Source organism: Oncorhynchus clarkii, chromosome 23 (genome assembly GCF_045791955.1).
Source record: "Oncorhynchus clarkii lewisi isolate Uvic-CL-2024 chromosome 23, UVic_Ocla_1.0, whole genome shotgun sequence".
Taxonomy (NCBI): Eukaryota; Metazoa; Chordata; class Actinopteri; order Salmoniformes; family Salmonidae; genus Oncorhynchus; species Oncorhynchus clarkii.
In genome coordinates this window covers 41,183,830-41,211,775 of record NC_092169.1, presented here as the reverse complement: position 1 = coordinate 41,211,775, position 27,946 = coordinate 41,183,830, and the positions used below count along the sequence as shown (strand labels likewise).

General features: G+C 43.8%; 1 protein-coding gene and 1 pseudogene across 1 annotated transcript in view; both read right to left on the bottom strand.

Moving 5' to 3' along the window:
* LOC139381372 (protein sidekick-2-like) overlaps positions 1-27,946 on the bottom strand; it is a 605,846-nt gene that overhangs the window by 392,905 nt on the left and 184,995 nt on the right. The gene's annotated exons all lie outside the window — the stretch shown is intronic.
* On the bottom strand, positions 18,892-20,372 carry LOC139381959 (glyoxalase domain-containing protein 4-like; annotated as a pseudogene).

The window sequence follows — 27,946 nt, the reverse complement described above, 5'->3', positions numbered from 1 at the left end:
GCACTCCTATATGTCCCATAAACATCACAAATTGGTCTTTTTCCCGATTAAATCCGTCCATGAATGCCCAAAATATCCATTTGTATGGCCTGTCTGCATCACGAAAAAAGCTCTCTTCCAATATCATGTTTAAAAATGATATAAGTTGCCTATATTCTTTGACAAAAAACTTCAACCTACTTTTATAACCAAACTTTAGGTATTTGTAAACGTTAATAAGCGATCAAATTGATCACTGGGCGATCTGTATTCAATAGCAGCTACAAAAGAAAACAGTGTCCATTTTTCAATCTTCCAAAATCGATTGAGGTAGGCTGGATGGAATCAAGGATCTATTCGTAATGTCTCAATGGATTTTTGTCAAAGAAAATGACGTGTTTGGCGACATCGTGTGGAAGCTGTATGAATTGCATCCGTCTTCATATTAAATTTGGTTTCCTTTAAATAATCCATGAAAGGGGCGCATGGATACTTTTTTCAAATTTCAGTGACCAGTTTTTCTTGCGCTTTTCGATGAAACACACGCTCTGTTATAGTCACAGCCGTGATTTAACCGGTTTTAGAAACTTCAGAGTGTTTTCTATCCACACATACTAATCATATGCATATACTATATTCCTGGCATGAGTAGCAGGACGCTGAAAAGTTGCGTGATTTTTAACAGAATGTTCGAAAAAGGAGGGGGTAGGATAAAGAGGTTAAGACAATTGATGTATTGATGACTCATAGTGAAGACTGGATTTGTGCAGATAACCAACAATTTACGACGTTTGGAATGAGACTAACCTGAGGTAAAATAAATAAATCATTAATCAGAAGACTATTGATCAGATATGAAAATATCTGAAAGGTTATATTGGGAAATTATAACTTTGTAATCTGAATACTTTCCTTGGTGCCCCAACTTCCTAGTTAATTACAGTTACATGACTATTCAGTTTAATCGAGTAACTAATTACAGAGAATCTTTGATAAAAACGAAGTCTTCAGTTTAATGATAGTAAAGACATGACAGTGTCTATACAAGCCCGTTCAGGTAGAAGGAACAGAACAGACGTTTGAACATCTGTCTGCCATTTGTTAATTATTGATAATGAAGCCTCCAGACGCAGCACTGAAAACAGAGAGGAAATGGCAACATAATGCTATAAAACTCTATTACAAAACCATTCCTGATGCTGTTTATTCCTGTACTGTACACTCCAACACAAGAACAGCTAATACTGCTGCTAAGAGGACTGTTCATCATCATCATCATTGTTCCCAATCACTAGGAACCATAATATCAAAATGCACTTTAACGGCCCTATTCACTAAGCTCTTTTCTAAAGAGGCAGATTACTGAAGAGACACATTGTCAACCAAAGCAGTACACATCTGACAGTCCTATGGACAGAGCTGAGCAGACCCTCCAGCCCAGAGTCACAGTGTATCTTTGTAAAATGTCTCACTGACTCACTAGACTCCAGTCGACCAGGCATCTTTACATGTCTCACTGACTCACTACACTGCAGTCGACCAGGCATCTCTACATGTCTCACTGACTCACTAGACTCCAGTCGAACAGGCATCTCTACATGTCTCACTGACTCACTAGACTCTAGGAGTTTAAAGCCATGATAAAGCAAACAAATGGTCCATCATTGCTAGGCGTAATAAGGAGAGGGAAGTAGTTGCACTGCAATTCATTCAGAGGAGGGGGGAGGGAGAGGAGAGGAGAGCAGTCGAGAGGGGAGGAGTAGAGAGGAGAGGACTGGAGAGGAGAGGGGAGGAGTGGAGAGGGGAGGGAGGAGTGGAGAGGAAAGGAAAGGCGAGGAGTGGAGAGGTGAGGAGTGGAGAGGGGAGGGGTGGAGAGGAAAGGCGAGGAGTGGAGAGGTGAGGAGTGGAGAGGAAAGGCGAGGAGTGGAGAGGTGAGGAGTGGAGAGGGGGTGTGTGGAGAGGGGTGGAGTGGATTCCAGATGGGGGAGAGGAAAGGGGAGGAGTAGAGAGGGGAGGAGTGGAGTGGAGTGGAGTGAAGCGGAGAGGAGAGGAGAGGAGTGGAGAGGGAAGGAGAGGGAAGGAATGGAGAGGGGAGGACCTCTCATTGAACCCTGCTGAAGAATTGTCCTTCCTCCTTCCTTCTACATGCACACAAACACATACGCACACAGTCACACACACACACACACACACACACACACAGACACACACACACACACACACACACACACACACACACACACGCACACACACACACACAGCCCCCTCTCACTAATTTTTGAGGCTATAAGCCCAGGACTAGCTCAGTATCATCTACAGTCCCATGTACCAGATCATCCAGGGGACTAAAACTTCTAATTTCTACCACCAACAGCCAGTTCCTACATAACACCAGAAGAAAGAGAAGCCGAACGGAGGATTACTAAGAATGCCTCAGTTCAACATGTCATATATAAAACCCTGCATGAATATATAGAATATTAAAATGGGACTGGCACTGTATGAGTAAGTGTGACTAGAGCTTCTAGAAGGTTTATTGTAAAGTCTGAAGTTACAGGATAACATACTCTTTTGTTGTAATTGCTGAGGTTACAGGATAACATACTGTCTTGGTCTAATTGCTGAGGTTACAGGATAACATAATCTCTTGTGGTAATTGCTGAGGTTACAGGATAATATCAAATCAAATCAAAGTGTATTTGTCACGTGCGCCGAATTCAACAGGTGTAGACCTTCCAGTGAAATGCTTACTTACAGACTCTAACCAATAGTGCAAAAAATGTATTAGGTGAACAATAGGTAAGTAAAGAAATAAAAACAACAGTAAAAAGAAAAAAATTAGTGGGGCTATAACAGTAGGGAGGATACATACAGGCACCGGTTAGTCATGCTGATTGAGGTAGCATGTACATGTAGATATGGTTAAAGTGACTATGCATATACATATGATGAACAGAGAGTAGCAGTAGCGTAAAAGAGGGGTTGGCGGGTGGTGGGTGGAGGTACACAATGCAGATAGCCCAGTTAGCCAATGTGCGGGAGAACTGGTTGGTCGAGCCAATTGAGGTAGTATGTACATGAATGTATAGTTAAAGTGACTATGCATATATGATAAACAGAGAGTAGCAGCAGCGTAAAAGAGTGGTTGGGTGGGCACACGATGCAGATAGTCCGGGTAGCAATTTGATTACCTGTTCAGGAGTCTTATGACTTGGTGGTAAACATTGTTGAGAAGCCTTTTTGTCCTTGACTTGACACTCTAGTACCGCTTGCCATGCGGTAGTAAAGAGAACAGTCTATGACTGGGCTGGCTGAGGCCTTTGACAATTTTTAGGGCCTTCCTCTGACACCACCTGGTGTAGAGGTCCTGGATGGCAGGCAGCTTAGTCCAAGTGATGTACTGAGCCGTACGCACTACCCTCTGTAGTGCAATTGCACTAGCAGACAGCTGTATATGGAAATAAGAAAACAGGAAACCACTGACCCAGAGGCGGTACTCCTAGTGGCCAGAGACTTTAATGAAGGGAAACTTAAAATCAGTTCTACCAAATGTCTATCAACATGTTAAATGTGCACCAAGAGGGAAAAATATTCTAGATCACCTGTACTCCACACACAGAGATGCATACAAAGCTCTCCCTCACCCTCCATTTGGTAAATCTGACCACAACTCTTTCCTCCTGATTCCCGCTTACAAGCAAAAATGAAAGCAGGAAGCACCATTGGTCTATAAAAAAAGTGGTCAGATGAAGCAGATGCTAAACTACAGGACTGTTTTGCTATCACAGACTGGAACAAGTTCCGGGATTCTTCAAATGGCATTGAGGAGTACACCACATCAGTCACTGGCTTCATCAATATGTGCATTGAGGACGTCGTCCCCACATTGACTGCACGTACATACCCCAAACAGAAGCCATGGATTACAGGCAACATTCGAACTGAGCAAAAGGGTAGAGCTGCCGGTTTCAAGGTTAAGGACTCTAACCCGGAAACTTTCAAGAAATCCTGCTATGCCCTGCGACGAACAAACAGGCAAAGCGTCAATACAGGGCTAAGATTGAATCATATTACTATACTACTATCATACTACTACTATCCAACGCTGGTCTTATGTGGCAGGGCTTGCAAACTATTACAGACTACAAAGGGAAGCACAGTCGCGAGCTGCCCAGTGACACAAGCATACCAGATGAGCTAAATCACTTCTATGCTCGCTTCGAGGCAAGCAACACTGAGGCATGCATGAGAGCATCAGCTGTTCCGGACGACTGTGTGATCACACTCTCTGTAGCCGACGTGAGTAAGATCCACAGATGACGCAATCTCTATTGCACTCCCCACCGCCCTTTACTACCTCGACAAAAGGAGCACTTTTGTGAGAATGCTATTCATTGACTATAGCTCAGCGTTCAACACCACAGTACCCTCAAAGCTCATCACTAAGCTATCTTGTTGTAATTGCTGAGGTTAAAGAATAACATATTCTCTTGTTGTAATTGCTGAGTTTACAGGATAATACACTCTCTAGTTGTAATCGCTAAGGTTACAGTATACCATACTGTCTTGTTTTAATTGTTGTTGTTACTAGATACCATACCCTCTTGTTTAGATTGTTGAGGTTACAGGATAACATACCCCCTTGTTTTAATTGTTGAGGTTACAGTATAACATACTCTCTTGTTGTAATCGCTGAGGTTAAAGTACAACATACTCTCTTGTTGTTATCGCTGAGGTTACAGTATAACATACTCTCTTGTTGTAATTGCTGAGGTTAAAGTATAACATACTCTCTTGTTGTAATCGCTGAGGTTACAGTATAACATACTCTCTTGTTGTAATTGCTGAGGTTAAATATAACATACTCTCGTGTTGTAATTGCTGAGGTTACAGTATAAAATACTCTCTTGTTGTTATCGCTGAGGTTACAGTATAACATACTCTCTTGTTGTAATAGTTGAGGTTACAGGAAAATACACCCTCTTGTTGTAATCACTGAGGTTACAGTATAACATTATCTCTTGCAATCGCTGGGGTTACAGGATACCATACTCTCTTGTTTTAATTGCTGAGGTTAAAGTATAACATACTCTCTTGTTGTAATCGCTGAGGTTAAAGTATAACATACTCTCTTGTTGTAATCGCTGAGGATAAAGTATAACATACTCTCTTGTTTTAATTGCTGAGGTTACATTATTAAATGCCCTCTTGTTGTAATCGCTGAGGTTACAGGAAAATATACCCTCTTGTTGTTATTGCTGAGGTTACAGTATTACATACTCTCCTGTTGTAATTGCTAAGGTTACAGGATAACATTCACTCTTGTTGTAATCACTGAGGTTACAGTATAACATACTCTCTTGTTGTAGTAGTTGAGGTTGCAGTATAACACTCTCTCTTGTTGTAATTGCTGAGGTTACAGGATCATATACTGCATATTCAGTAGTTTTAAAGGTGACCTGGTTAATGTGAGGTCTCTGTCTGTTTTATAAAGCTATGTTGGCGAATAGAGAGACTGTCAAGATCGTCGTTAGAATCATCGGACCAAGGTGCAGCGTGATATGTTTTCCACATATTTATTTAGTGAAACGCACAAAAAAACAATAAAGAAAGAATGAAACATGAAGTCAATGAAGTGCTAACAGGCAAGTAAACATAAACAAGATCCCACAAACACAGGTGGGAAAAATAACGACTTAAATATGATCCCCAATTAGAGACAATGATTGCCAGCTGCCTCTAATTGGGAATCATACAAAACACCAACATAGAAATGCCACGGCCCCTCCTCTGCATTGCAGGGGCGGTTCCTCTAGCAGGCAGAGGAGGGTCATTAGTGATTGGAGCCACCTGGGCTCAACGGTATTTAAACTACTTCACTAACCACTCTTGTCTCTCTCTCTCTCTCTGCTCCTCCAGATATGATCCTGTTTTGTTTGTTGATTTGTAGTTGTACATAGTTTTCACTCAGTCATTCACACACACAGATTCATGCATCCCTGCACTTTACATACACCTCACATTATGATACTTTCACACCTCATTCCTTTTTCTTTGTTTAAAGTTAATCGTTTTGGTATATAATAAAGAACCTTTTTGATTGGCCTATACCTGTTGTTCGTGTCCCCTCATTTTTGCCACAGGCTATGAGCCGGCCTGTGACAGAAAATAAACTAGAATACAACATAGACATAGAAATACTATACCCCCTATCCACGCCCTGACCTACTATACCATAGATAAACAATGGCTCTCTATGGTCAGGGCGTGACAGAGACCAGTTACAGTAAGTGTAAGTACTATGGACGTAGCCACCTAGCTAAAAGATAAAAGATAACAGCCCAAGCAAGGTTGTCTTTAACCAATGTACTTTTTTCGATTCTTTGAAGTGTCTCTCTGGGAAGGAACTAGTCTCTGTAGTGATCACACAGAGAGGTAAATACACTGAGGGACCATGTCTGACTGCATGTTGCATCACTAAAAAGACTGTAATCTTTCCCTGCTGATCTCTTCACACCTTCCCTCTCTCCTCCCCCCTCTCAACCTCTTCACACTCTGTGGTGGGGCCTTCTGCAAAGCTATGGAGGGGGCGACTGAATGTACAACATTATCAGTGGAAGGAGATATATATTTTGAGAGAGAGTGAGATATGAGAGAGATGAGAGAGATAAACTACAGATACATCACAAAATAAGGCCTTTCAAATAACCATTCTCCAAAGGGGGAGGATTGAAGTATACTTCAGAAACGTTATCTTGTTGCCTTTGTCTGGTTAAAGCAACATGTCATCTGATATCTCATCTCATCTCTCTCTGCAATCAGGCCTGCATGGCTGCTTGGATGAATCTGCCATGTCGATGTTTGTCAAGCATCTTAATGCCCAAACTACTTAGATTTTTCATAACTTTTAGACTGTAACTGACTTACCTTGAAGGATAACTGTGAATGCAATTCATCATATAATCGCTGAAAGTTTGACTTTAAAGCAGATCTCTCTCTCCCCGTCTCCCTGTCTCTTCTGTTCTCTCTTCATCTCCCTCCCACCTTCCCTCTATCCCTCCTCTATGCTCCAACTGACAAAAAACAAGTAACTCTCAGGTAGAGTAAAAACAAGTGATTTTTCAGCTGTTATCTACGATGCATAATTAATATGTAAGCTTGTTTTAATAGTCAGATCGAGTGATTATATTGCATTAAGATTCCCCTAATGCCTAAATACATCTTCTTGTGTATTGTATTGGCTGAATCAGTCAAATAAAACCACAAGGTTGTATGTAGTGATATGTGGTTGTTGTACTTACTTTGTACAGAGTTAAAGTTGCTCTGGAAAAGAGCATCTGCCAAATGACAAATGAAAGGTACAATTTTGAAAGTAGATTTCTGAATCCATGACTTTATTTCAGTCAATGTGATGGTTGCATCACCACAATAGTAATATATTACTAATGTTTTCCATTCATTCAGAGCCACAAGCATTTATTCCATGTCAGTAAATAAGAATTTGTTCTTATCTGACTTGCCTTGTTAAATAAAGGTAAAAAGAGTCAGCATGTTTCTCACCTGCACCATATATGGCTCTATAATAAAACAGCTGAAGTTTACACATTAAAATCAGCACCAATAAACCCCCATGGTGCCAATCTAACTTGATTTATACTTATCATTCCTACTTTTTATTAAATCCGCAGGTGTCTATGGTGCACTCTGCTCGATTTCTACAGCGATAAACATCTCTCAAACAGTACAAAGAGCCTACTATTGCTTTTCTCAATACATCGCTACTCCACAATTCTAAAGTTAGGGTCAGGTTACGGGATAAGGTCAGGTTTAGGGATAAGGTCAGGTTTAGGGATAAAGTCAGGTTTGGGGGATTTATATTTAATAAGAGTCTACATTTGGAAAATAACAAAATATCCCAACACTAGCGTTTGTGCCACCGTGGTTAACTGGCCAATCAAATTGATACTAAAAACTGAGAGAGCTTTTGGGACATGGTGGCATCAGTAGGAGTGAAGAGGTGTGTGTGTGTGTGTGTGTGTGTGTGTGTGTGTGTGTGTGTGTGTGTGTGTGTGTGTGTGTGTGTGTGTGTGTGTGTGTGTGTGTGTGTGTGTGTGTGTGTGTGTGTGTGTGTGTGTGTGTGTCAGTATACAAAAGCTTCTACAGTGTGCCTATAGCTGGGAATGGGTTTGGCCTACAAATGGTTTTTACACACCATAGTTTTTATGAAACTCTTCCAAATATCCTTTGTGGTTTTGTACAACACAACATGAAGGAGGATTCTCGACAAAGCATCAACAACATGGAGCTTTGTTGTAATTCTGACGTGGTGATGTGGATTCAATGAAAACTTCATATGGCTTCTGGCATGACAGAGACTTATCAACTTTCTAGAGTTTGTGTGTGTGTGTGTGTGTGCATGTGTGAGTCTGCGTGTCTGCGTGTCTGCGTGTGTGTTTGTGTCTGCATGTGTGAGAGAAAAAAAAAATGTAACAAATACCTAAGAGTACTTGAAAGTCTATCACATTAATATCCATATATCATCATATTATGCAAGCGCATGGACGTCTGCAAATATGAATCTCTTCTGAATACCTGTGTGTCTTGTATGCATAAATGTAATCTTAATTATGCATACATCCATGCTCACGCACATGTGGAAGTGTAGAGTGTACATTTAGAGAAAGTCTGTTTGTGCGGACACACCAGAGTGTGTGGTGTGTGGGTCTCCTCTCTCTCACACTCCCTAACTGTCTCTCCATCTGTCGCTCTCTCTCTCTCTCATCTTAACTCTCTCTGTGTCTCTCTCTCACATCTGTCTGTCTGTCTGTCTGTCTGTCTGTCTCTCTCTCTCTCTCTCTCCCTCCCTCTCTCCCTCTCTCTCTCTCTCTCTCCCTGTCTCTTTTTCTCAATTCAATTCAATTCAATTCAATTCAAGAGGCTTTATTGGCATTGTAAACATATGTTAACATTGCAAAAGCAAGCGTGAAATAAACAAAAATTAACAGTAATCATTAAACTCAAAGAAGTTCCAAAATAATAAAGACAATACAAATGTTTTTCACAATTCCTGACATTTAATCCTCGTAAAAATTCCCTGTCTTAGGTCAGTTAGGATCACAACTTAATTTTAAGAATGTGAAATGTCAGAGTAATAGTAAAGGGAATGAATTATTTCAGCTTTTACTTATTTCATCACATTCCCAGTGGGTCAGAAGTTGACATACACTCAAATAGTATTTGGTAACATTGCCTTTAAATTGTTTAACTTCGGTCAAACGTTTCTGGCAGCCTTCCACGAGCTTCCCACAATAAGTTGGGTGAATTTTGGCCCATTCCTCCTTACAGAGCTGGTGTAACTGAGTCAGGTTTGTAGGCCTCCTTGCTCGCACACACTTCTTTTCAGTTCTGCCCAAAAATATTCTATAGGATTGAGGTCAGGGCTTTGTGATGGCCACTCCAATACCTTGACTTTGTTGTCCTTAAGCCATTTTGCCAAAACTTTGGAAGTACAGTGCCTTGCGAAAGTATTCGGCCCCCTTGAACTTTGCGACCTTTTGCCACATTTCAGGCTTCAAACATAAAGATATAAAACTGTATTTTTTGTGAAGAATCAACAACAAGTGGGACACAATCATGAAGTGGAACGACATTTATTGGATATTTCAAACTTTTTTAACAAATCAAAAACTGAAAAATTGGGCGTGCAAAATTATTCAGCCCCCTTAAGTTAATACTTTGTAGCGCCACCTTTTGCTGTGATTACAGCTGTACGTCGCTTGGGGTATGTCTCTATCAGTTTTGCACATCGAGAGACTGACATTTTTTCCCATTCCTCCTTGCAAAACAGCTCGAGCTCAGTGAGGTTGGATGGAGAGCATTTGTGAACAGCAGTTTTCAGTTCTTTCCACAGATTCTCGATTGGATTCAGGTCTGGACTTTGACTTGGCCATTCTAACACCTGGATATGTTTATTTTTGAACCATTCCATTGTAGATTTTGCTTTATGTTTTGGATCAGTGTCTTGTTGGAAGACAAATCTCCATCCCAGTCTCAGGTATTTTGCAAACTCCATCAGGTTTTCTTCCAGAATGGTCCTGTATTTGGCTCCATCCATCTTCCCATCAATTTTAACCATCTTCCCTGTCCCTGCTGAAGAAAAGCAGGCCCAAACCTTGATGCTGCCACCACCATGTTTGACAGTGGGGATGGTGTGTTCAGCTGTGTTGCTTTTACGCCAAACATTACGTTTTGCATTGTTGCCAAAAAGTTCAATTTTGGTTTCATCTGACCAGAGCACCTTCTTCCACATGTTTGGTGTGTCTCCCAGGTGGCTTGTGGCAAACTTTAAACGACACTTTTTGTGGATATCTTTAAGAAATGGCTTTCTTCTTGCCACTCTTCCATAAAGGCCAGATTTGTGCAATATACGGCTGATTGTTGTCCTATGGACAGAGTCTCCCACCTCAGCTGTAGATCTCTGCAGTTCATCCAGAGTGATCATGGGCCTCTTGGCTGCATCTCTGATCAGTCTTCTCCTTGTATGAGCTGGAAGTTTCGATGGACGGCCAGGTCTTGGTAGATTTGCAGTGGTCTGATACTCCTTCCATTTCAATATTATCGCTTGCACAGTGCTCCTTGGGATGTTTAAAGCTTGGGAAATCTTTTTGTATCCAAATCAGGATTTAAACTTCTTCACAACTGTATCTCGGACCTGCCTGGTGTGTTCCTTGTTCTTCATGATGCTCTCTGCGCTTTTAACGGACCTCTGAGACTATCACAGTGCAGGTGCATTTATACGGAGACTTGATTACACACAGGTGGATTGTATTTATCATCATTAGTCATTTAGGTCAACATTGGATCATTCAGAGATCCTCACTGAACTGCTGGAGAGAGTTTGCTGCACTGAAAGTAAAGGGGCTGAATAATTTTGCACGCCCAATTTTTCAGGTTTTGATTTGTTAAAAAAGTTTGAAATATCCAATAAATGTCGTTCCACTTCATGATTGTGTCCCACTTGTTGTTGATTCTTCACAAAAAAATACAGTTTTATATATTTATGTTTGAAGCCTGAAATGTGGCAAAAGGTCGCAAAGTTCAAGGGGGCCGAATACTTTCGCAAGGCACTGTATGCTTGGTGTCATTGTCCATTTGGAAGACCCATTTGCGACCAAGCTTTATCTTCCTGACTGATGTCTTGAGATGTTGCTTCAATATATCCACATAATTTTCCTACTCATGATGCCATCTATTTTGTGAAGTGTACCAGTCCCTCCTGCAGCAAAGCACCCCCACAACATTATGTTGCCACCCCCATCCTTCACGATTGGGATGGTGTTCTTCGGCTTGCAAGCCTCCCCCTTTTTCCTCCGAACCTAACAATTGTCATTATGGCCAAACAGTTCTATTTTTGTTTAATCAGATCAGAGGACATTTCTCCAAAAAGTATGATCTTTGTCCCCATGTGGGGTGATCAGTCCATGGTTCCAAATATTGGGGAAGATGCCAGAGCTAAGAATGATGTTAAAGAGTTTTACTATAGCCAATTGGAATTTCTTGTCTATATATTTGATAATTTCATTTCATACCATCAACACCACAGTCCTTTTTGGGTTGGAGGGTTTTTATTTTGTCCTGTATTTAATTGAAGGTAATTGGACAATCCAGTGCGTTCTGGTAGTCTTTAATAGTTGATTCTAAGATTTTAATTTGATCATGTATATGTTTTTGATGATTGTTCTTTGTTATAGAGCCAAAAAGATTGGATACGTGGTTTGTCCATACATCTCCATTTTGGATAGATAATTATTCGTGTTGTTGTTTGTTTAGTGTGTTCCAATTTTCCCAGAAGTGGTTAGAGTTTATGGATTATTCAATTACATTGAGCTGATATCTGACATGTTCCTTCTTTTTCTGTGATTCACCACAGTGAAGGTGTAGACTCAGGTTTTCCGGGTCTCTACATTTTTGGTTGGACAGGTTTCTCTCTCTCTCTTTCTATGTCTGTCTGAATGTGGCATGTGTATGTGTCTTTGAGTGTGTGCGCCTGGAGGACAGGTGGTGTTGGAGTGTCTACTGAGCTGTCAGAGAGACATGCCAGCGCCAGAGCACCCCTGGGACAGGCAGCTGGACCCCTCTCCCCTGAACACGCCCACATCTTTTATTTTAACAGCAAAATGTCCACACACTATTATCACATCTCATTTTGTCACAGCATCTCTTCATTTTCATTTTATTCAAGGGCAATTTAGTCCTTTAAAAGAGAGAGAGTTAGACAGAGAGAGAGAGCGGTAGATGATGAGAGGGAGGGTGAGAGAGAGAGAGAGAGAGAGTGAGAGAGAGAGAGAGAGAGAGAGAGAGAGAGAGAGAGAGAGAGAGAGAGAGAGAGGAGAGAGAGAGATGGAGATGGAGAGAGACCAGAGAGACGGAGAGACAGAGAGAGTTGGCGATAGACAGAGAGAGACAGAAAGAGTCAGAGATGGAAGGAATGCAGTTTGGAAACCTACCAAAAAAACAATTAGGCAACAACAAATTCAATCCCTTTTAGACAACTTCCTGGGTAAAACATTCCACTGTAATAGTGAAGTTGTAAACGTGGCAGTAGAAAATCTTTACAGTATATTTGACCTCTCAGCTTCCTAAACAAATCTAAAAATCTCAAATCAAAAACCGATGAAAATTAACAATGACAAATGGTTTGATGAAGAATGAAAAAAGTCTAAGAAAGAAATTGAGAAACCTGTCCAACCAAAAACATAAAGACCCGGAAAACCTTAGTCTATGCCTTTACTATGGTGAATAACTAAAACAATACAGAAATACACTACGGAAAAAGAAGGAACAGCACGTCAGAAATAATTTCAATATAATTGAAGAATCCTTAGACTCTACCACTTCTGGGGAAAATTGGAAAAGACTAAACAAACAACACAAAGAATAATCTATCCAAAAAGGAGATGTATGGGTAAACCACATCTTCAATCTGGGCTATATAACAAAGAACAAACAGCAAAACAGCATATACATGATCAAATACAAACCTTATAATCAACTATTAAAGGATTCTCCAATTACCTTGAATCAGATACAGGACAAAATAAAAACCCTCCAACCCAAAAAGGCATGTGGTGTTGATGGTAACCTTAATGAAATGATCAAATATACAGACAAATTCCAATTGGATATATACAAAAAATATTTAACATCATCCTTAGCTTTGGCATCTTCCCCAATATTTGGAACCAAGGGCTGATCTCCCCAATACACAAAAGTGGAGACAAATTTGACCCCAATAACTATTGTGGGATACGCGTCAACAGCAACCTTGGGAAAATCCTCTGCATTATCATTAACAGCAGCCTTGACCATTTCCTCAATGAAAACAATGTACTGAGCAAATGTCAAATTTGATTATTACCAAATTATCGTACAACAGACCATGTATTTATCCTGCACACCCTAATTAGCAAACAAACAAACCAAAACAAAGGCAAAGTCTTCTCATGCTTTGTTGATTTCAAAAAAGCCGTCGACTAAATTTGGCATGAGGGTCTGCTATACAAATTGATGGAAAGTGGTGTTGGGGGTAAAACATACGACATTATAAAATCCTTATACATAAACAACAAGTGTGCGGTTAAAATTGGCAAAAAACACACACATTTCTTCCCACAGGGCCGTGGGGTGAGACAGAGATGAAGCTTAAGCCCCACCCTCTTCAACATATATATCAACGAATTGGCGCGGGCACTACAAAAGTCTGCAGCACCCGGCCTCACCCCACTAGAATCTGAAGTCAACTGGCGCTTCATTTTCCCCCTATTTTTCTCAGGGTTTCGCCTGCAATGTCAGTTCTGTTATACTCACAGACAATATTTTGACAGTTTTGGAAACTTTAGAGTGTTTTCTATCCTAATCTGTCAATTATATGCATATTCTAGCATCTGGTCCTGCGAAATAGGCCGTTTACTTTGGGAACGTTATTTTTCCAAACATAAAAATAGTGCCCCCTAGCTTCAAGAGGTTAAGAGACAGCAACTAATAATGAAAGTGGAGATGGAGTGGAGTGGAGAAAGTGTCTGTGTGTGTCTAGCCTAGTTTAATTAGATTTCACACGCTGCAGAGTAAAATAGAGAATCTCACACAAACAAAACCAACAAACTCACTCCTCCACTATTCCTCCTCCTCTCCTCCTCTTTTATTCCGGTGTTCCTCTCCTCTACTCCTCCTCTCCATGCAGCCAGCCACCCAAGCAGCCAGCTAGCAGATAAGATTTGATTTAGGGAGCGAAGCAGAGCTGCTATTAATTTATGGCACAGAGAGAGAAACTAGAGAGCTACTGATAAGTGAATGGTTGCTGTTTAATCACCAGCCTGAAGGATCGCAGGGTTGAAGAGTGTGAGGAGAGAAATATATATATATATATAAGAGAGAGAGAGAGAGAGAGAGAGAGAGAGAGAGAGAGAGAGATGGAGAGAGAGAGACGGAGAGACTGACCCAAAAAGCTTTGACTATGTAGTCAGTGAGCATAGCCTTGCTATAGGGAGAGACCACCGGAGGTACACCTAGCTCTCAAGAGAAGACAGGCTATGTGCACACTGCCCACAAAATGAGTTGGAAACTGAGCTGCACTTCTTAACCTCCTGTATGACCATATTAGAGACACACAATTCCCTCAGATTACACAGACCACAAAAAGTTGATAATCTTCTATGTCTATTGGGTGAAATAACACAGTGTGTCATTACAGCAACAATAATTGTTACCTGTTGCCACAAGAAAATAGCAACCAGTGAAGAACAAACACTATTGTAAATACCAACCATATTTATGCGCATTTATTTCCCCTTTCATAATTCGCACATAATATGACAATTAAAATGTCTTTATTATTTTGGAACGTTTGTGAGTGTGGTGTTTACAGTTTTTTTGAATTGTTTATATCACTTTTGTTTATTATCTATTTCACTTGCTTTGGCAATGCAAACATATGTTTCCCATGCCAATACAACCCTTAAATTGAATTGAGAGAGAGAGAGAGAGAAAGAGAGAGAGAGAAAGAGAGAAAGAGAGAAAGAGGGAGAGAGAGAGAGAGAGAGAGGGAAAGAGGAAAGAGTAGATTTTGAATTGAAATTGAATTGAATTGAGAGACAGACCGAAAGAGAGAAAGAGAGAGAAAGAGAGAGGGAAACAGAGATAGAGAGAGAAGGAAGTGGCAGAGAGAGAGGGGGGGTAGGAGGAAAGAGAAATAGAGATTTAAGTCTTCTGGCCTTACCACAGTAGGGGATGGTGTGTGTGTGTGTGTGTGTGTGTGTGTGTGTGTGTGTGTGTGTGTGTGTGTGTGTGTGTGTGTGTGTGTGTGTGTGTGTGTGTGTGTGTGAAACAAGCGAGCACCAGAGTCCACCTGACACACACACTGAACAACAGCAAGGGATCAAAGCCACCGATGGGGCTTTAGTAGTGTGACAAGCCAGTGCTTTCGGGGGGGAGGTTAGGGGCGGGATGTGCGGGGTGTGCGTTGCGGGGCTGTGTGGCCCTGCTCTTGTATTAACCTCAATGCCTGTTGTCAAGTCTCAACACAGCCACATACATTTCTCCTTGTCACACACCACTGCTCGTCTTTGCAAGTTGAACTACGCCTCGACACAAGACCCTCAAAACATACAAACAATACCCCGACCCAGAGTGAGGTGAGTAGAGACTAGGAAACGGACATATTGCACCATAGAGAGAAGGGAACTTAATTAAACATAAATGTCAAGCCAGGCAAGGGTTTCATTCTGTTTGTAATTATGACTACACCAGCGCTGCTACCCAGACCCTTGTTTACCATTGCCAGTTCCTGAAGGTGTCCACACCAGACCGTTGGTTATCATTGCCAGTTCCTGATGGTGTCCACACCAGACCATTGGTTATCATTGCCAGTTCCTGATGGTGTCCACACCAGACCATTGGTTGTCATTGCCAGTTCCTGACAGTGTCCACAACAGACCGTTGGTTGTCATTGCCAGTTCCTGACGGTGCCCACACCAGAGCTGCTACCCAGACCGTTGGTTGTCATTGCCAGTTCCTGACAGTGTCCACACCAGAACTGCTACACAGACCGCTGGTTATCATTGCCAGTTCCTGACAGTGTCCACACCAGAACTGCTACACAGACCGCTGGTTATCATTGCCAGTTCCTGACAGTGTCCACACCAGAGCTGCTACCCAGAACGTTGGTTATCATTGCCAGTTCCTGACAGTGTCCACACCAGAGCTGCTACCCAGAATGTTGGTTGTCATTGCCAGTTCCTGACAGTGTCCACACCAGAGCTGCTACCCAGAACGTTGGTTATCATTGCCAGTTCCTGACAGTGTCCACACCAGAGCTGCTACCCAGAACGTTGGTTGTCATTGCCAGCCCCTGATAGTTGCCACACCAGAGCCCTTAATACCTTCCAAAACACTACTGACACTATATGTTGTATTCTATCTCCCCATCTTTTCTTCCCCTCTCCCTCCCTCTCAATTCAATGGTCTTTATTCACATGGAAAACATATGTTTACACTATTTTTAACCTTATTTAACTAGGCAAGTCAGTTAAGAATATATTCTTATTTGTTCAGGGGCAGAATAAAATATATATACATCTTTTTTTTACCTTGGCGGCTCGGGGATTCCAACACTCTAACCACAACTTTTTTGGTAAATTATTTCCACTTCGTCAAGTATTTATCTTTTTGGTTTTCATATGATTTAGTTGGGTCTAATTGTGTTGCTTTTGCTGTCCTAGGGCTCAGCGGGGTCTGTTTGTGTTTGTGAACAGAGCCCCAGGAATAGCTTGCTTAGGGGAATCTTCTCTAGATTAATCTCTCTGTAGGTGATGGCTTTGATATGTAAGGGCTGGGAAATACTTCCTTTCAGGTGGTTGTGTAATTTAAGGGCTCTTCTCTGGATTTTGATAATTCACAGCCTATTTCTGCTCTGCATTATCTGTTGTTTTACACCCTACACAGAGGATAATTTTGCAGAATTCTGCAATCTCTCTCTCTCTCTCTCTCTCTCTCTCTCTCACACTATGCCCTTTTAGCTCCCAAGTGGCTTGGGTTTGGCTTGGGTAGTCATCATTGTAAATAAGAATGCGTTCTTAACTGACTTGCCTAGTTAAATAAAGGTTAAATAAATACAATTAAAATGTATCACACCCCTCTCTCTCTCTCACTATACCCTTTATCATACCTCTCATTCTCCTCAACTAAATGATGCCAGATGGTTGTTCTGTTATATCCCTCCCTCCTTCCCAGCCATCCCTCTCTCCCTCACCTCTTCAAAGGCCCAACAGGAACAGTGTCAGACATTAAGCTGCTCAGACAAAAAATTGCTGCGTTAAAGTGTCACTTTAGGAAATCAAGGAAGCAACAGAAGTCAGATTTTTTTGTTGATGAGACATTTGACTCTTTTCTCCAAAATCCTGTTTTATGAGATGCCAGCCCACGAGGCCAGGAGGTACTTGAGTTGGAAATCAAAGAAACAAAAGATAATAAATATTCTCATTAGGAAGACTAGGTTTTGGTCACTCAGTCGAGAATCAACACATGTACCTCAGCACTGTCCAGAAGAGTGTATTAATATTCTTGTGATTTAATTTGTGGTTGTTATTTCATGCCTAACAAGCAAGGTCTCTTTTGCCCATCGGTGTGTGTCTTTAATGGGGAGCTATGAATCATGCACGTTCAAGAAGACAAAGGGATTGAGAGCGAAACTAGGAGTGAAGAAAGGGAGGGAAAATATCTGTAGAGGAAACATAGACGGCAGAGGTGTGTGTGTGTGATACAAAAGGAGTCATTAGAATGTTGGATATGTTTTCCTGAATATTTATGCTGCAGTGCTAGCAGGAACTTCTGCTGGCTGATGCAGGTTGGCTGGCTTTCCTAGGCGGGATCAGATGTGCAGTCCCTACTGGGGATGAGGAAGGCTTGTTTGTTGAGAGTAGCACCGGGTACTACCTCTGAAATATGCAAGGACCGAGAAAGGGAGAACACACTCACACACACACACATGTGCACGCGCGCGCGCACACACATGCACACGCACACGCACACGCACACGCACACGCACACACACACACACACACACACACACACACACACACACACACACACACACACACACACACACACACACACACACACACACACACAGGGGAGTTACGCTTTGTTTACCTACAGTAGTGTACCTACTATGTGAGACCTGGGGGAGAATGGGATATGATATCACTATTCTAGTGTTTATTTTGGTCCGCTTTGCTTTTAGCCCCGAGACGTATCCTCTTAGAGGAAGACCGTGGTTGGTTGAGCTTTATTTTATCCAATGATTCAGTCCACAAATGCCCCAAAGCAGAACTTACTGTTCATACAGTAACTTTTTGGCTGCAAAAAGTGAACCACATCTTGCGTGCATGGCTGTCCTCTAACGTTTCCCCCCTCACCCCTCCCCCTCTTTCTGGCTGGGATTCACACAGTCTGGCTCTCCCCTCTCCCACCTGGATAAAAGCCACAAGGCAACCACCTGCAGCATGACAGTACACACGCAACTATTAAACCCATAAGAGTGTAAGCCCTGTCTAAGACGGGGGAGGGAGGGGTGAGGTAGAGCTCAGTTAACTGTGTGACACTATGAGAAATAAAAACGTAGTCTTTCTGAGCCGCGGCACACACAGTGATAAGACCACAGAGGAAGAGAGAGGAGAGAGAGTAAAAGTTTGAGGAAAAATGAAAGATAGAGAGATAGTTTGAGAGATAAAGAAAGTTAGAGCAAAAGAGAGAGTTTGAGAGATAAAGATAGACCGAGAGGGAACGAGAGAGAGAGATGAAGAGTTTGAGTTTTAAAGAAGCTTTATTGGGTCTGGGAGCCCACAACACAATAAACACTCAAACAACAAAGCAGATCTCATGGGCATCTGAATCAGCCCAAATGACCACTTCTACTGTAGCCTTCCCAGGGGTGTCCAGGCTAAACAACCCTTCCCAGGGGAGTCCAGGCTAAACAATCCTTCCCAGGGGTGTCCAGGCTAAACAAGCCTTCCCAGGGGTGTCTAGGCTAAACAAGCCTTCCCAGGGGAGTCCAGGCTAAACAAGCCTTCCCAGGGGAGTCCAGGCTAAACAAGCCTTCCCAGGGGTGTCCAGGCTAAACAAGCCTTCCCAGGGGAGTCCAGGCTAAACAAGCCTTCCCAGGGGTGTCCAGGCTAAACAAGCCTTGCCAGGGGTGTCCAGGCTAAACAAGCCTTCCCAGGGGTGTCCAGGCTAAACAAGCCTTCACAGGGGTGTCCAGGCTAAACAATCCTTCCCAGGGTTGTCCAGGCTAAACAATCCTTCCCAGGGGTGTCCAGGCTAAACAAGCCTTCCCAGGGGTGTCCAGGCTAAACAAGCCTTCACAGGGGTGTCCAGGCTAACCAAGATATTAAAGATGTGATGGTTCCCCTTTGTCATCAAGGCTTCAAGATCTGCAAACTGCTCATGTGGACAGGAGAATGCTATCTGCCCGAAGGCTGTCACATGATCTACTGTCCCAACAATGTTGTGAAGCTCTAGTTTACAATGAGTGTCTGTGATTCCCATCAGCACAGTCTTCTTCTCCTCACTGTTCTCTGTCACCTTCATCCCCAGAAGAGAGGAGCAGCAGTGTATTGATTCCTGTAGGTCAGACCCTGCCAGGCTCACATTCTGCACAGGATCATTGGGAGGCTGATCTTTGTCCACCAGGTAGAAGTGATAACCTCCTGGGGCCTAAACCAGATAGAGTGTCATGCCCTGGCCTTAGTTACCTTTGTTTTCTTTATTATTTTAGTTAGGCCAGGGTGTGACATGGGTGATTTATTGTGTTTCGTCTTGTCTAGGGGTTTTATTAGATTAATGGGTTTGTGTTCAGTTTAGTTGTCTAGGTAAGTCTATGGTTGCCTAGAGTGGTTCTCAATCAGAGGCAGGTGTTTATCATTGTCTCTGATTGGGAACCATATTTAGGCAGCAATATTCTTTGGGTATTTTGTGGGTGATTGTTTCCTGTCTTTGTGTTTACTGCACCAGATAGGGCTGTTTCGGTTTTCACGTTTCTTGTTTTGTAGTTGTGTTCATGTTTGAGTTTTCCTATTAAAACCATGGACACTTGCCACGCCGCATATTGGTCCTCCGATCCTTCTCGCCTCTCTTCTTCAGACAAAGAGGAGGAAAACCGTGACATAGAGGCCCTTTCCAACCCCCGTGAGGAGCCAACCAAGCCGTTTAGCATTGTTGACAGCCTAGCTTAACTGCAGAGTCAAACCGAGGAAGTCATTGCCTAGGCAAAATTCTCCCACTCCATAACCGTAGAACAGTTCAGCCACAAAGTCATCAACCTCGGGCCCGAAGCCGACCATTGTCTTGCTCCATTTTTCATCATTAGGGCCCTTACAGGTTGCCTTACATCCTTCTTCAAACTCTTAACGGAAAATCGTCATGCTGAGCACATCTCTATTAAAGGTGGCCGTTTTGCTTCTGTCGCCCACTTTAAAAATGAAATGCAAGGCTCGAATCAAAGCCACTATGATCCAAGTGAGTTTGTGAGTTTGTGCTATACGATTATGTATCACGCTTAGCTTGTCTACATTGATTAAGGATCCTTTCAATTGATTGCCATATAGAAAATAGAAAGGAAAAACAGAAGAAACAGCAGAGAAACCAGACAGAGAGAAAAAAAAACCTGTGTGTCATGATCATTACCATTGTTCGAATTTTCTCTTAACGTTACCACGTTTCCCACTTCCTTTCGCTGCCATAACAGCAGTAACACTTCTCACTCAGCTGGTCTAAACCCACTGTCTTCTGTAATATCACAGCTGACCTCACAAACTTATCAAGATCAAATACATATGCCAATTTGACAGATTTCCCAAAAGTCTGATCCTGGAACCTATTTACCTCCTCTAAAATGTAAATTGAGTCATCACCAGCTGTTATCATATCAAAAGAGATGTCCATATCCTTCTCCTGATCCTCCTCAGCTGAGGCCACAGACCCCTGACTCCCCTCTGCCACATCCCTCTCAACACTCCCCACTTGTACCGGGTATCTCCACCACTACCTCCACCGGAACCCCCTCATGTACCCCATTAATCATAGTGGATATCTCCTCCACTACCTGGGAGACTAGCTCCACCGGAACCACCTCATGTACCCCATTAACCATAGTGGATATCTCCTCCACTACCTAGGAGACTAGCTCCAACGGAAACCCCTCATGTACCCCATTAACCATAGTGGATATCTCCTCCACTACCTGGGAGACTAGCTCCACCTGAACCCCCTCATGTACCCCATTAACCATAGTGGGTATCTCCTCCACTACCTGGGAGACTAGCTCCACCGGAACCCCCTCATGTACCCCATTAACCATAGTGGGTATATCCTCCACTACCTGGGAGACTAGCTCCACCTGAACCCCCTCCTGTACCCCATTACTCGTAGTAGGTATCTCCTCCACTACCTGGGAGACTAGCTCCACCTGAACCCCCTCCTGTACCCCATTACTCGTAGTAGGTATCTCCTCCACTACCTGGGAGACTAGCTCCACCTGAACCCCCTCCTGTACCCCATTACTCGTAGTGGGTATCTCCTCCACTACCTGGGAGACTAGTTCCACATGAACCCCCTCCTGTACCCCATCACTTGTACTGGGCCTTTCCTCACCAGTCTGGAGAAATGGCTCCTCAAATCCGTCCTTAACCACTTACAACAATATTTTTATGCTGCTTAAGAGACGCTATGTTTCCCTCTGGTACAAGCTACAACTCAGTACCCTCAACACAGACAACTTGTTCCTCAGCAACAGGTGCTTGTGGCTGCTCTACCACTGTCGGCCCACCTCTCCCTACATCAGTGGGCCCAGGCGTTACGAGGAACACCTGCATCCCTACCTCCGCCTTCTCTCTTTTCGGGCAAGCATGTTGCTGATGGCCAACATCCACACACTCAAAACACTGTTGACTGCCCGTACTAGCATGAGCCATATACAGTCTGTTGACATGTCTACCTTTAAACAATAACTCCAAACTCCAGAGTCCAAAAACATAAACACCTGTCGCCCGAAACGACATAACCTGTTTCAAAGCCGGGTGTTTGCAACTAAACGGGACAATCTTAATTGAACTTGCAAACTTCCCATACCGCAATAACTCGCGCTCCAATAGCTAGTTGGGAATAAACGGCGATACATACGAAATCATTACCCTTGTGGACAGAGAAAAAAAGCTGCGTTACTTGAAAAGCATACCTTTAAGAAGTACGCCATGCTCAACCATCTGACAACAAGATGCTCTTCTTCAAGAAAAACTACCACCGCTTTATTCATCCGCGATGCATAACAAACATTTTCATAGCATACCTTCTCTCCTATGGCGACCAAAAACTCCTCCACAGGGACAGTAGCTTCAGTATCACGCCGAAGTGACAGGGACGGCGTCCCCATGTGGGTCGCCAGCCCCGCCAAACAATGGCAATTCTGACAAGAAATACAATATACTTAATTCTAACACAAAAATAAAAATAATGATAACCTTAATCATGCAAAGAAAAAGGAAAACCACCAAGAAAAGTAAACAAGAAGGAAAACAAAGGCAATCTAACTCCAGACATCACTCGCTCATACAATTACCAGCATCCACCACACTCTCAGCATGCAGAGAAAGATAATGAGAGAGAGAGAGATAAAGAAAGATAGACCGAGAGGGAAAGAGAGAGAGAGATGATGAGAGAGAGATGTAACTTTTTGTCTTTCTTTAATGATAAATTCTAATTTCATTAAAACCTCACCACCACCCAAAACTAATAGCCCCTGTACTGCAGTACTGCATACTCACCTTGCAATCTACCACTCTACCACACAATACAAAACAACACCACACATCACAAAAAACAACTGTATATCCAACCCATCTTCCCCAACTGTATAGACAGCCCCCCCAACACTCCATATCTCCTGAAACATCTCCACACTTTTTATAATTTTATAGAACTCAAATTCCACCCTAAGGCGTGCAGAGACATCCCATGCAACAATAATGTAAAGGGTCAAGGGTCTGTTACCTTTGACCCTGTTCCTCCTTGTTAGCCAAATATACATATTTTCCTGAGCAACAGAAAATTCGACAACACACATTTGGCCTTTCCTTATTTGAAAACCTGTACCCTATTATAAACATCCTGACAGTAAACTCCACTCCCAACCTCTCACACAGACATTCCAAAGAGACATTAATGGCATTCACCTGGCGCACACAGAAAACACATGAATCACAGTTTCACTTATGACACAGAAAGGGCACCCCTCTCGGACTCCCGGTTCAACCAGTGCCAACCAGCTGTTAGTGGCCAGGGCTCCATGTAGAACCCTCCAACTGGAGGTCCTCTGACCTCTTTGGTACTTGGAGTTTGTAGAGCCCCATCCATCTAAAACCCACCATACTCCTCGCCCCACATCCCCCTGCCACTGATGTGCTTTCACTCCTGTTAGGCTCCTAATGTTCCTTACCTTAATGCAGAGGTTGTTGATTTAGGTTTATCTCCAACCCCCCCAAACTCCCCCAGGGGAAATCTAACAAATCCTCCAGACCCCCTTGCCAGTCCCCAGCCTCTTCCATCACCTGCAGTGGTAGAATCATTGGTGGCCCCTCCCCTTTTGGCAGCTCAAACACCCCACTTACAGGCTCAGACAGTTCCTCCTGGACCTCTTGCAGGAATCTCTCCAGCAACCTAGGAGATGTTAGTCCTGTTTGTTGTGCCAGGACTTCTGGGGTTTTCCACCCCCTCTCCCAGCCGCTGCCAACAGTCACCTCTGCAGGGTGTTCAACTGAACCGATCTCAAAAGATAGGCTTCTCCCACAGGCTCCACACCCCCTTCTCTTGTGGGCCTTAGCAGCTGCCAGGCCCTCAGCAGTGCAGAGTAAAAATCAGAGAGACCTGCTGTACTCAGCCTCTCTAGCCTCATGAGGAATAGCTGCCAGTCCAACCATAATCCGCCAGCTCTCCTCAGCAGCGTGCATGCTGGTTTCCTCCAGCCGACATCAATATTGTACAGCAGTCTCTGCACCACCTTTAATCGGAATGAAGCCACCCAGCTCTCCAGTTCCACCTGGCCCTGTCCTCCTAAGTTTACGGACATATACAACACTGCTGACCTCAGACAGTGATGGCCCGACCAGAAAAAATCCACCAGCTGCGAGCAGACCTACGGGATTGAGGACAGCCAGTTTATGCCAAAGGGAAGATGCCACCAGGTGGTTGATTATCAGCACCCTCCCTCTATATGACACTTGGGACAGGAACCACCTCCACCTGGCCAGTCTTGACACCATTGCCTGTGACAGCCCCTCCCAGTTCTTCCTGACACAGTCCAGTCCAATTATTCCTCAGAATTGTTTATAAAACTCCACTTGGAGTCCATCGACACCCAGTGCACGGCCGGGGGACTTATAGGTTACGGCCTCTGCCAGTTCATCGTACAACAGGGGAATGTCCATTTCATCCCTCTGTGCCAGAGAGAGCTTAGGGAGTTATACAAGCAAAACCTGAGCACACATAGGATCACACAGTTCTGCCCTATACAACTCATTAAAAAACTCCAGTCCGCTCCCGCATCTCCCCCACCACAGAGGTCACGCGCCCATCAGACAGCCGTAGACAATGCATGGAGAACCTAGCTCTTACAAGTGCTCCCTTTGCTTTAACCTGGAAAAAACTGGTCCCTACAGGTCACTACGTAATTCAGCTAAATTACCCTGAAGGCCTACATTGCCCTGCCCCACCATCTCTACCTCAATCTCACTAATACTACGCTTGAGTTCCCCCAATACTCTCTTAGCCTCTGAGGATGAGAGAGCAAAGCAGAAAGTGTACCCATCAATATGTGGTGTGATTTGTTTATTCAACTCAACTGACTTTATAAAAAAAACATTCCATTGCAAGAGCCACATCAGTTAGCTTCATTTGAATGAACATCAATCAAATTTCAATCAATCAAATGTATTTATAAAGCCATTCTAGCATCAGCTGATGTCACAAAGTGCTGTACAGAAACACAGCCTAAAACCCCAAACAGCAAGCAATGCAGGTGTAGAAGCACGGTGGCTAGGAAAAACTCCCTAGAAAGGCCAGAACCTAGGAAGAAACCTAGGAAACCTGAACATGCTACATTACCATGGAAATTATTACATCACAATACCAGGCAGCCATTGTGAGTGTACCCATGAGTTTACCAGTCAATTGACTAGTCTTTCTATTTTTATGGTAGCACATGGAGTCAGGAACAGAGGTGAGAAGAAAATGTGTCTCTAAATATTACGGAGACTGTGGTCATTTGGCTGGCCAACTACCATCATCCAAAATTACATGAACAACACAGAGCAGAGCAGTACCATGCCTCAGAGCAGAGCAGTACCAAGTCAGTCACAGTAGAGGCATGACAGAGTATAGTGGGTATCCACGGGGACACTATCAAGCCTTAGTGAAAGGGGGAATAAGGTAGGAGAGAATGAGGGAGGAAAGGAAGGAGTGGGAGCAAGGGGAATGAGGAGAGAACAAGGGAGAAGAAGGAGTTGGACAATGACTAGGGAGGGAGGGAAGAAAGAGGAGTGTGATTGTCCAATATGTCTGGTGTTAAATCATAATATGAGATAGCCCTCAGGGAGCAAGCAGCCTATTTGTAGCTCCAGCCCCAGTCTCAGTCATTCATTAACAGCTTGAGACACCCATTAGTGTGTACATCATCTGGGCTGAACAGGGGAGGGGAGAAAGGTAGTTAAGCAAACATGAAGCAAGGACATGGACACTATCGTCCATGGGAGAACCATTGTCCAAAACAAGTCCCTCATCAGGACCCAGACAAAGAATGAGGCCTGCCAGGTACCCCCCTACAGTGGTGGTATTATCCCTCATCAGGACCCAGACAAAGAATGAGGCCTGCCAGGTACCCCCCTACAGTGGTGGTATTATCCCTCATCAGGACCCAGACAAAGAATAAGGCCTGCCAGGTACCCCCCTACAGTGGTGGTATTATCCCTCATCAGGACCCAGACAAAGAATGAGGCCTGCTAGGTACCCCTCTACCTTGGTGGTATTATCCCTCATCAGGACCCAGACAAAGAATGGGGCCTGCCAGGTACCCCTCTACCGTGGTGGTTTTATCCCTCATCAGGACCCAGACAAAGAATGAGGCCTGCCAGGTACCCCTATACCGTGGTGGTATTATCCCTCATCAGGACCCAGACAAATAATGAGGCCTGCCAGTGTCGGTTTTCACAATAGCCATGTTTATAATTATGTTAATAATTCTGATCTGAGACAAACCCCTCCACAGCCCTGTGGGATATGCATCACCAGGTGGGAGCCAAACCCCTCCACAGTCCTGTGAGATATGCATCACCAGGTGGGAGCCAAACCCCTCCACAGTCCTGTGAGATATGCATCACCAGGTAGGAGCCAAACCCCTCCACAGCCCTGTGGGATATGCATCACCTGGTGGGAGCCAAACCCCTCCACAGCCCTGTGGGATATGCATCACCAGGTTGCAGCATTAAATCAGCTTCAGCCAATTTCTTTCTTCTATTCACTCATTTTCATTTGTAGGTACTTAATTACTGTGAATTAAGCCCGTCTCTACATTCTCTCCATTCTTTTGTTCTGTCAATTTTTCTCACTCCATGTGCGCTGAGGGCTGGATCCACTGTGAGGCTGATGGATGGCCTAATGCGTGCTGGGAGCCATGACCTGCGGCTGGGAGGGGGAGGGAGAGTGTGTGTGTGTGTGCCCGTGTGTGTGCTAGTTTTCTCCAAAACTCAGACACTGAGGCGTCCAAGAGCTGCTTGTGAGCCTATACTTTCACACCTAAACAAACACACTGTGCTAAGTGCCTCAGAGGGCACTAGACACCAAGACAGACAGACAGACAGACAGACAGACAGACAGACAGAGTTAATTGACCGTTAATTAATACACTGCTCAAAAAAATAAAGGGAACACTTAAACAACACAATGTATCTCCAAGTCAATCACACTTCTGTGAAATCAAACTGTCCACTTAGGAAGCAAGACTGATTGACAATAAATTTCACATGCTGTTGTGCAAATGGAATAGACAACAGGAGGAAATTATAGGCAATCAGCAAGAAACCCCCAATAAAGGAGTGGTTCTGCAGGTGGTAACCACAGACCACTTCTCAATTCCTATGCTTCCTGGCTGATGTTTTGGTCACTATTGAATGCTGGCGGTGCTTTCACTCTAGTGGTAGCATGAGACGGAGTCTACAACCCACACAAGTGGCTCAGATAGTGCAGCTCATCCAGGATGGAACATCAATGCGAGCTGTGCAAGAAGGTTTGCTGTGTCTGTCAGCGTAGTGTCCAGAGCATGGAGGCGCTACCAGGAGACAGGCCAGTACATCAGGAGACGTGGAGGAGGCCGTAGGAGGGAAACAACCCAGCAGCAGGTCCGCTACCTCCGCCTTTGTGCAAGGAGGAGCAGGAAGAGCACTGCCAGAGACCTGCAAAATGACCTCCAGCAGGCCACAAATGTGCATGTGTCTGCTCAAACGGTCAGAAACAGACTCCAGGAGGGTGGTATGAGGGCCCGACGTCCACAGGTGGGGGTTGTGCTTACAGCCCAACACCATGCAGGATGTTTGGCATTTGCCAGAGAACACCAAGATTGGCAAATTCGCCACTTGCCTTTGTGCAAGGAGGAGCAGGAGGAGCACTGCTCTATGCTCTTCATAGATGAAAGCAGGTTCACACTGAACACGTGACAGACGTGACAGAGTCTGGAGACGCCGTGGAGAACATTCTGTGGCCTGCAACATCCTCTAGCATGACCGGTTTGGCGGTGGGTCAGTCATGGTGTGGGGTGGCATTTCTTTGGGGGGCCGCACAGCCCTCCATGCGCTCGCCAGAGGTAGCCTGACTG